This window comes from Mercurialis annua, linkage group LG8 (assembly GCF_937616625.2).
Source record: "Mercurialis annua linkage group LG8, ddMerAnnu1.2, whole genome shotgun sequence".
In the NCBI taxonomy this organism is placed as follows: domain Eukaryota; kingdom Viridiplantae; phylum Streptophyta; class Magnoliopsida; order Malpighiales; family Euphorbiaceae; genus Mercurialis; species Mercurialis annua.
In genome coordinates, this window is record NC_065577.1 from 38,882,804 (window position 1) to 38,893,514 (window position 10,711).

The following is a 10,711-nucleotide window of genomic DNA, read 5'->3' on the forward strand; positions in this document are numbered from 1 at the left end:
TGTGTATTATAAAACGTAATCTTAACAAGCCGTACCTTGAAAATTACTAACATTTAGAATTAACACTTATAATGAAAACTAATTTACTTATTTTATCTTTTGAAAACAATTTAATAGCTGGAAATATTTAACTAAAAAAATATTAATTTATCATAATACCTAAATATAAAATAAGTTACAATTAGTTCATAAACATAATTTTATAAATAAAAAATACAATCAAAATCTTACTAATTAAAATTTATAAAAAGTATTAATAAAAAATAAAATAAACAAAAAATGTGCAACGCACAGGTCTAAAGCTAGTATATATATAAAGCAGGATGTTTTTTCCCATACTTTGAAAAATTGACATTTGGCACATTCTCATTCGTTTAAAAAATTACTTACTCAATTCTTTTAATATTTTTAATAGGTAATATGCAATTAATTCTCACACTTTCTAACATCTAATGATTTAATAACATTAATTCTCATTAATCTATAATTATGGTAATAATTAAAAATTAAATATTTTAAAAATAACTTTTAAATCTTTGCATTTCATCTTTTTCCTTTTTGGATTTGAATATTATTACATTAATTAATTTGTTTACCTTGTTTGTAATTACTAGCCTAATATAATATGAAAACAAGAATAATTGTTTATATAATTTTGTTTAAATTATTAATAATAGATTAATTATTTATTTGGTAACTTTTATTTGGATTTATGACACAATAATTAATCTTTCTTAAAGAAAATTAAACTACTACTCTCATAAAAAGTTTATTTTAATAATATTTTATTAATTGATTTTGTTAATTTTGTTTGTGAATAATTGAACTAATAATATGAAAACAATTTATTGTTAACATTTCATAGATTATATAATACGAATCTTACAATAATTTATATATTTTTACCTTAATGTAAACATTCAAATTTTTTTATTTTTATGTCCTAATATATATTTTTATATTCCATTTTAAAAATCGACCACCCATCAAATTTTTATGGAACCTATAAATGTTTGTAATTTAGTAAGAAAGTAATCGTTCATTTTTTAATCTATATTTTTAAACCATAACCAAATTCACATCTTAATAAATGTTTGGTCATTTACTATTTATTTTTGTTAACATAAACATTACAGCACTACAAGCAAACAATTTCTGGCAAGCTTAATGATTTCCTTAATTAATTCATAATGTTACAAAAATGTAAACGTATTAACATTAAAGCTAAAAAAAACTCATTAGTGTGTCTTAAATTATATTTTAGTCAGATATTTGAACCAAAATTATTATTATATTAATGACGGTATCTCTAAAAATCTGTATAAATAGATTATTTTTCTAAAACATTGTCAACCCATCATTTTTTTATCAGTATTAAACTTTCATGTCGTCTTTTCGGTTGAATATGATTACATTACATGCTTAGAAGTTTACTGATGATAAAAAAGCAAAATATTTGAATATTTTACAAAGCCTTCATATTTCATACGAATGGCAATTTTTTGTAAGTGTCAATCATTCTTTCTGATCCAAAAGACTGGTAAGATAAATTGTTTGGTCAATTAGTTTTGATATTTTAATATTTATATTTTTATAAAATAAAACAAGAAGAATTATTAGAAGTGAGAATTTGAAGATTATAAAAATGCTCAACTCTTTTTCTGGATGCTCTTCATTTAAATATTTATGATGTTGTAGATTATTCATGGGGAAACAAGTCAAAATGTAAATGGTTCAATGAAGAAAGGATCAACGCGTCCCCTAATTTTATGACGCGGAGTCATTTAATTCAGTTTATATTTTTTAGTAATTAATTCCAAAACTCTCTATTTTTGGATCAGATTATCCTATAATTATTTTTTAGATGTAAAATATAAATTAGAGAGTGAAAATATAAGCTCAATTGACCAAGAAATTTGTCCTGATATAGGAATGATAAAAGGGGTAATGAGCAATTTTCTAACCTTGCCAAAAGGATGGAACTGTACAGGTAATGTTACCATTTTTTAATATGCCAAAGTTTTCATGTTTTTGAATGACTTAATTCAATTAAACGATTCCTAATAAATAGGAATCAATTTACGCCTTATTGTTTTCCAATTGATATAAAGTTGCAAGCTTTCCATTGTTGTTTTTTTTAAATAGTGGACATGGGAATTTTGAATTAGGTGATTCATGGCAAATTTTTATTTGAACTTGCTAAGACACATAAAATAATATAGTTATTTTATTTATACAGTCAAATTAATATTAATGAGAATTTGTACGAAGAAAAGCGAAATACAACTACGTTGAAGTGAGGTCAATGGTTGTGCTACATGCCAGACTATATATTCTTTTTAGAACAAAGAATCACTTTACCCCCCGAACTTGGCACAAAGTATCAAAAACGTCCAAATTAGCGAAACCGGATCACTTTTACCCTGAATTTGGCAAAACCGTTTCAAAAACACCCCTATGCTGATGTGGCACCCTAATTGAAGAGTGAGATTCTAATTTTACTCTAATTAACCCTAATTAACTTAATCTAATTAAATATTTAACCCTAATTAATCTATTTTAATTAAATCTTTAATTTAAATTTTAAAAACGATAAATTCATCGGATTTTTTTTACACCACCGCCGCCGCTATCCGTCTTCCTCCACCTCTACCAACCACCACCCAAAATTCATCAACCACCGCCCAAACCCAACAACAACCGCCCGAAACCCACCCGCCACCTATTTCAAATTCTCCGGCGAACCCAGATCTGGGTTCGAGTCGGTTCGTCTCTGATTATAATTTAAAAAAAATTAAAATTATTTTGTAAAAAAGTACGAAAAAGTCCTTCATATTTTTAGTTAATTTAGTTTTGATGTATAAGGTTTTTAAATTAAATTGTTTTTTTTAATTATTAGGGACTAATTTATAAACTATTAAAAAAATTAGGATCATTTTAAATTAGGGGTGAGCACGGTTCGGGGGAATCCGGGGATTGACAAATCTCCGGAACCAAACCAAAAGTCGGGGATATCAAAAATTAGATATCCGGATCCGTACCAATAATCGGTTCGGTTCGGTTCGGAGATTTTATTTTTCGGTACGGTTCGGTACGGGGATTCGGTCCTAATGGTTCGGTACGGATATCACTAAAACCATGGATATTATTTTATTTAAAATGTGATCTCTACTATATTATAATATATTATTTTGACTTTTAAAATTAATTAGCTACTCATTCATTCATATTTTTTATATTTTCAACTATCACAAGTAAATAATCATCAATAAAATAAAAAGACACAACATGTATATTATCGTTCGATTTAATATTAATTTTTTGATTATTTGATAAGGGTACTTTTAAATATTCTCAAGTCTAAAATTATATCATTTTTGTTAAAAATATGTAATTTGGTCAATGATAGAAAATAATGAATATGTTTTGTTCATATTAATTTATAAAAAAATACTTTTAATAATTATTAAATACTTGACAAATTCATATAATTTTCATTGAAATATATAAGTATTTTGTTTTTATGTAAATTAATAATTTTTTTATATATATAGACTAATATTTTTAATATATATTATTTAATTTTATAAAATAATTTTAATTTTTAGTAATTCAAAGTTAATACAAATATAATAATCAAATGAAAATTAGAATAATATATATATATATATAATTTCGGTTCTTCGGATATAAGTTCGGTACTTCGGTTCGGTACGGTTCAGTTCGGTTCTCGGTACGGTTATTTATAAAAGATCCAGAACCGTACCAATAAAATTTTCGGTACGGTTCGGTTCGGGGAAAGTCAATGGTCAACAGATATTTTCGGTCCGGTTTTCGGTTCGGTTTTGGAGATATCCAGGATCCGTGCTCACCCCTATTTTAAATATTTCACCATTAAAAACCACCTAGGAAAAAAAACCACCTCTAAAACCAAAAAGTGTGCCTCACTCTCTTAGGTGAGAGTGGGTAGGGAGGTTTTTGTACCAAATTTGACAAGTTCAGGGTAAAAGTGATCTCGTTTTGCTAATTTGGACGTTTTTGATACTTTGCGCCAAGTTCGGGGGGTAAAGTGATCCTTTGTTCATTCTTTTTATAATATGTGTGAAATTGAGCTAATTTTTTCTTACATTTTTCAGATGTAATTCTTGAATAAAAGTTTGGTTTCTATATTTCTTTTTATGTTTTTTTATCTGGGATCGTGGTTTTTATATATAATCTAAACTAAGTTGTAGTTGAATTCACCTGGTTTTAAAATAGAAAACTTATTTAAAAATCGAATAAAAAATGTGTATCTGTTTTTTTTTATTGATTAGATATGATTTTGATTACTCTACATTAGTTTATTTATTAAATAATATACAAAGGAAGAGTAAAATAAATTATCATAATTTTTTTAATAAACTGCAAACTTAAAAAAAATCTATTATATTTTTATTTAAATATTAAATGAAAATAAAATAAATACGGCGCAATGCGCGGGCCTAAACGCTAGTTAGCCAAAAGAATGAACAATTGCCTTCATTTCCATGAAAAGAAATTAAACAAAACAATTAGCCAGTAGATTAATAGATTCAACACTGAACAAGAAACTAGCTAGCATAGTTTCTGTATCAATTTTTAGTCCTAAGTTTCAAAAATCTCCGACTCGCAAAGAATTATAGACGTGAACATTTGATTATCCGGTTTTAAAATTTCCAAACGGAGCAAATCAAACTATATCCTTCAAATTCAAAATAAAAATCACGGAAAATATTCTTTAGCCGAAATTGAACAAACCGAAATTATTTTCATTGAAATGTTATATTATTTTATGGGAAATTCTTACCTAGTCCCGGTCCATGAATTTTCCATGCACCTATCCAATGAGGTGTTAGAAAATCTAATACAATTTTCTCTCTCTTTCTATTATTTTCTCTTTCTTCTCATTTCTCTAACACCTCATTGGATAGGTCCATGAACTTTTTATGGACCGGGTATAGGTAAGAACTTCCCTTATTTTATTTAGTTAACTTAAATTTTGAAATTTTATTACTTTTTACTTAAAGTTATGACTGAATGTCCCTTATATATTTTTCAAAAGGATAAAGATAGATCTTTCAACCTGGATTATATTTTTCCATTATAAATTCAACTCTTCAAATTCTCATTCAAAACCATGCCAAAAGTTTTTCTAATTTTATTTTTTTTAATCTAAAGATAAGGAGAAATTCAAAATAAAAATAGGAGAAATTATTAGGTAGACTCGGTTTACCACGTCATCCGTAGACTAAGTCCATCATATAGTGACACGTCATTAAAATGATGGCAATCTTGTAAATTCGTTTATTACTTATTTACACATTTGAATAGTAATATTATAAGATTGTCATTATTTTAATGACGTATACTATGTGATAAGTTTAGTCTACGGATGACATGGTAGACTGAGTCTACCTAAAATTTTTTCTAAAAATAGATCGAAATTTAAAAATTAAGGTGATTGGATAAGGTTTAAGTAGCTGAATTGAGAAAGATATATATATATATATATATATATATATATATATATATATATATATATATATATGTATACATATATATATATATATATATATAAACACTCAAAGCATTTTTTTTCCTTTGATAGAAAGTGCACAAAGGGCCATTACAAGATAGAAACAGTAGCTAAAGTCCGTAAAATTTTAAATTTTTCCTTTTTTGCTTATCTGTGGGCATCTAGAATAGATTTTCTCTCAATCCAGACAAAATGTACCTCTTGGAAGGAGTTTCTTAGCAACCGGATATCTTGACAAATTCCCCACTCCATAAACAATGAGCATACACCCTCATTTATGGACTTAGTTACCCGAGCTGCATCTCCTTTAAAGATCACATTTCTCCACCCATTTTCAATACCTCATAGCATTGCTTCTCGAAGTGTGAGTAGTTCCATAATTCCGGGGTCCCATATCCCTCTGACCGTGCCTGTTTCCGAACCTATGACCTAGTCTCTTTGCTTTTGAAAAGTTTTGAATTTCTAGCTTTTCAAATTGTCCAGAGGAAGTAAAGTAATGTTTGGAAACTTTTACCTGAGCTATTCCATTTCTGAATGTTGGGGCTTTTTAGAGATAGTGGAGAGCCAAACCAGGTTTTGGCTGCAAATTCACATTTGAAGAAGAGATCTATTTTGTCCTCCTCGTTTACACAATGTGGGCATTTGTGATTTGTCTTCAATTGAAAGTTTAGTGTTTCCCCTGTTGGTAATCCATTCCAAAGCATTGACCTCATCTCATTATAAACAACTCTTCATCTAATAATTAATTTATTATAAACAATTTTTCAAAATCTCATTCAATAATTCAATATGCATTCCATTTCAATACCACCACGACCGTCTAATCGCATGCCTCTTCATGATACAGCCGATGATTTTCCTAGTAAGTCTTTTTCTTTTATATTTCAAATAAAAAACGTGCTGATTTTTTTTGTAGCAATCGATGCTCGTAATCTGATTTTCTGTGGTACAGCGTTGTCAATCTGCATTCGTTTTTATATTTTCTTTGGGTATATGGTATTCCATGAGGAAACAGAGATGGATGATTTAACTAATTTGTATGTTAAATGTTCAAGAATTCTCTTGTATCATTTGTTTTTCTCAATTTCTTAGTACTACTAATCATCCCTTCATTCTTAGCAGTCTGCTTTTGGGAGATGGCCCAATCGAAAAAGAAATTCTCGTCGGAAATTTAAAAAAAATGCATAATGCTCGAATTGAGTTTATTAGCATTTGTTATAAGCCGACTACTTATGGAGAAAATATGTTATTCATATTGTATAGTTGTTCTTACGGTAGAACTCCAAGGATATAAAAATCTTTCTTTATCTTTAAAAGACTATAGTCTTTGGGACATTATAATTGTGGGCAGTTTGCAGATTCTGGTTATCAATTTGATTGAAGATGGGAGTTGGTCTATATATATAGTTTCTTCGGTTTCGATTTTGACGTGCCAGTGTCGATATCTATCTTCTAAATCTTTTCTGCCTTCATGTTTTCGAAGTAGAACGAAAAAAAATGGAGAGGAAAAAACAGAATTTATTGATATGATATAATAGTTAAAAATAATATAATTTTAATTAATAGGTACATTAAAATAACAATAAATAATAATATATCTATTTTTATAAAAACTTAATTTACTATTAATTTTTGAAATGAATTGGCTATTTGATAGAAAAATATTTATACAAAAACTATTAAGTTAAAGATTTTTTTTTTTGACAAATAAATTTAGAGATTTATAGTCATTAGTTCTTTTTTTGACAGTTAAAATAATCATCCAACCCGGTCAATGACTATCTCTATCTATTGGAGATGTAATTTCAAAACAATTATAAAAAAGAAAAGGGAAAAGGGTCATTTATGCCCCTAACGTTTGCCTTAAGGATCAAGTAAGCCCTCAACGTTTAGAAAGGTTCACATATGCCCCCAACGTCTTAAAAAGTGAACAACCAGGCCCCCATTTTGACTTATAAATGAAACGTTGGGGGCCTGATTGTCAAAATTGGAGGGCCTGATTGTTCATTTTTTAAGACGTTGGGGGCATATTTGAACTTTTCCGGACGTTGAGGGCTTGCTTGATCCTGTAGGTAAACCTTAAAGGCATAAATGACCCTTTTTTTAAAAAAAAATTGTCGCAACAAGCTAACCGAATCATATATATTCACCTGACAAAATATAATATAGTAGAAAAAAATTATATTATACTGACAATTATTTTTTATACAACAAAAACGTTTATTACAAAAATTTTAACATTGGAAAAGACCAGTACTAATTAGTACTAAAACATGATAATTAACATTTAGTAGAATTTATAAGGAATCTAATATAAAAAATAATTAGTAACTGTTGAATATTAGTTTTTTTAAAAGAATATCGTTTTGTTTTTTCTTTCTACAGACATGATTTGATTTTATATTTTTATTATACGTTGAGTATTTAATATTATTTTAATATTATTATTTTATTTCAACATATGTAATATTATTTTATTTATTATTATCTTTAAAATTTATACATTCATATAAAAAAAATCAGAATTTATTAATTATACTCATATATATTGAATTAAAATAATACAAAAGTGTTGTGCTGGGTAAAATAAAATATTTTAATAATTTTTTTTCTTTCTATAAATATGGCAGTTTGGTCAAGAAATTTAATATAAAGGTTTAACAATATATATAAATGAATTTAAAGTCACAGTAAAACAAAAAAACTAAGTATTATAAGTCCTAAGTCCTAAGTTATTGTCAAAAAAGAAAGTTCTAAGTCACGGTAAAAAAAATTAATTTTCAAGTGGTAGTAATCTTGTACTCTTTAATAACATGTGGCTTGTCAATAAGAAAATAGGATAATTGATATAATCTTTTTTTATTTCTCTCGAGATATCCTCAATTATAATTTTACTTGCATTAAGCTTTTTCTAGCCAATATATTCCATATATTTCTGGCCAAACGTAAAGCAATAAAAATACTAATTTTATTAAATATTAGTAAAAAAAATGTTATATAAATTTTAATGGAGCCTCAAGCGTGTCCGTTTATGGGAAATCAGGATTGTCAATTGTGTTTAAATTCCCTTAAAAAAAAAAAAGGATTGTGTTTAAATTGCAGTACAGCTTGTTTTGTACAAAAAGTTAAAAACACACACCACCCTCAATTCAATAGTACTGTTTTTAACTTTATTATTGTGGCTCTATAAAGTGCCAGTAGGGTAATTTATTTTGGAGGTTACTGTACTTTATAAAAATTACAAAATAGTAACCGAACTTAAAAGCATAACAATTTAGTTACTAAACTATTTGATTATGTTAAAATAGAAGGATTTTTGGTCAATGAAAAAAAATATTTCGAGTCGATTTTTTGTTGATTGTGCGTATATATGAAATATAAGGCATTATTTGTCATGAATAATCAAAATTTTATTACTATATATGTATAATTTGACCGTAAAACACTTAAAAACCTCCCAAAATCGCATATTTAAAAGTTCAGTAACCATTTTGTTATGTTTTAAAGTTCGGTCACCATTTTGACATTCTTGATAAGTACAGTAACCCCTAGAATCAATTACCCGTGCCAGTAATACCAACCACATTTTTACCTTCTGTAAGACTGTAACTTTTTTTTTAGAATCAGTAAAACTGTAACTAACCTGGAACTTTAATAAACAAAAATTATCTCCTCATATTGGCTAGTTCTATAGTACCACTCAACCATCTATACCATTTAGAAAATTTAAACGGTAATTTCAAGTAAAAAATCAGAGCCTAAATATCAATTAACTCATTATAATTTTAGAAATTAGAATTATGATATAGAATTATTTTATAAAACTCGCATCTATTTTAGTCGCCACTCACATTAACAGCTAGTACTAGACGAATAACAAACCGTAGTTTGCTGGAGTGGACATATTATCACCTACAGTATTTTGAGCAAACTGACATTGAATAGTTTAAATTTTTTCTCATTGGACTTCTTCTTTCATCGGATAGTTTAAAATTAAATTATGAGTAATTAAGACTAAATTAAAATTGTTTCTGAAAAAAATAGGTTGATCGTTCTAATCTAGGGAGATGATGAATAGCAGTCATGGCGGGAGTTGAATTTTTATGATCTTTTACTGGCCGTAACAGATAAGAGTTTTAAATGGCATAATTAGAGAATAAATTTTTTAATCGACTATACTAGATTTTAATCTTTGCTTTTGATGAATTTAGCTAAGTTATGGTTAATATTTTTTAAATTTTGATTATTCAGTTGGTTTGGTTTTTGGTATATAAATTTTTTAAATTAATTGAATTGATAAAATTAATCGAGTTATATATAATGCTATTTTTTTAATTTTTAAAAATTCAAGATATTATATAATTGTTTTATAATAATTTTTATCCTCGAAATTTGTATTTAATGGGAAATTAATACCAATTTTTTTATTTTAATAATTAATGTTGATGAAATTTAGTTATTAGGTTAACAAAAATAATCGGCTAAAATAAATAATTACTTCAAATTTGATCATAATTCAATTTAAATCTTTTAGGTTCGGTCAAAAAAGTGAAGAAATTTAGTTCTAGTTGGTATGATTTGATTTGGTTTTATGATCGATTAATGCAAAGCCTATCTATAATATTCAAATTTTGTTAGATAGAGCTGAAATTGATGTTTTTAATATTTACTGTCAAATTGAGGGGTCGAAGTAATTTTTTGTCCAGTAACAAACTCCTTAAGGAGTAACCTATACTTCAGGTAACATGTTAATCAATTAAGGCCAAATGTTGTAAAAAGTCCAAACCTTTTATAAAAGTTTTACAAAAGTCCCGACCTTTTAATTTTGTCGATTTTGGCCAAAAACAAATTATTTGGTCTCAATTGTGGCCAACTCTCAATTTGATTTCAATTTGCCTATGTGACGTCTATGTGGCGCCTATGTGGCATGCCATATATTGAAAGATCAGGACTTTTTTGACATCAAATAATCTATTTTTGGCCAAAATCGACAAAATTGAAAGGTCAGGACTTTTGTGAAACCAAATAATCAGTTTTTGGCCAAAATCGACAAAATTGAAAGGTCATGACTTTTGTGAAACTTTTGTGAAAGTTTTGGCCTTTTTACAACATTTGGCCATCAATCAATGGCTGTGATCAATATTAATATCGCCCAAT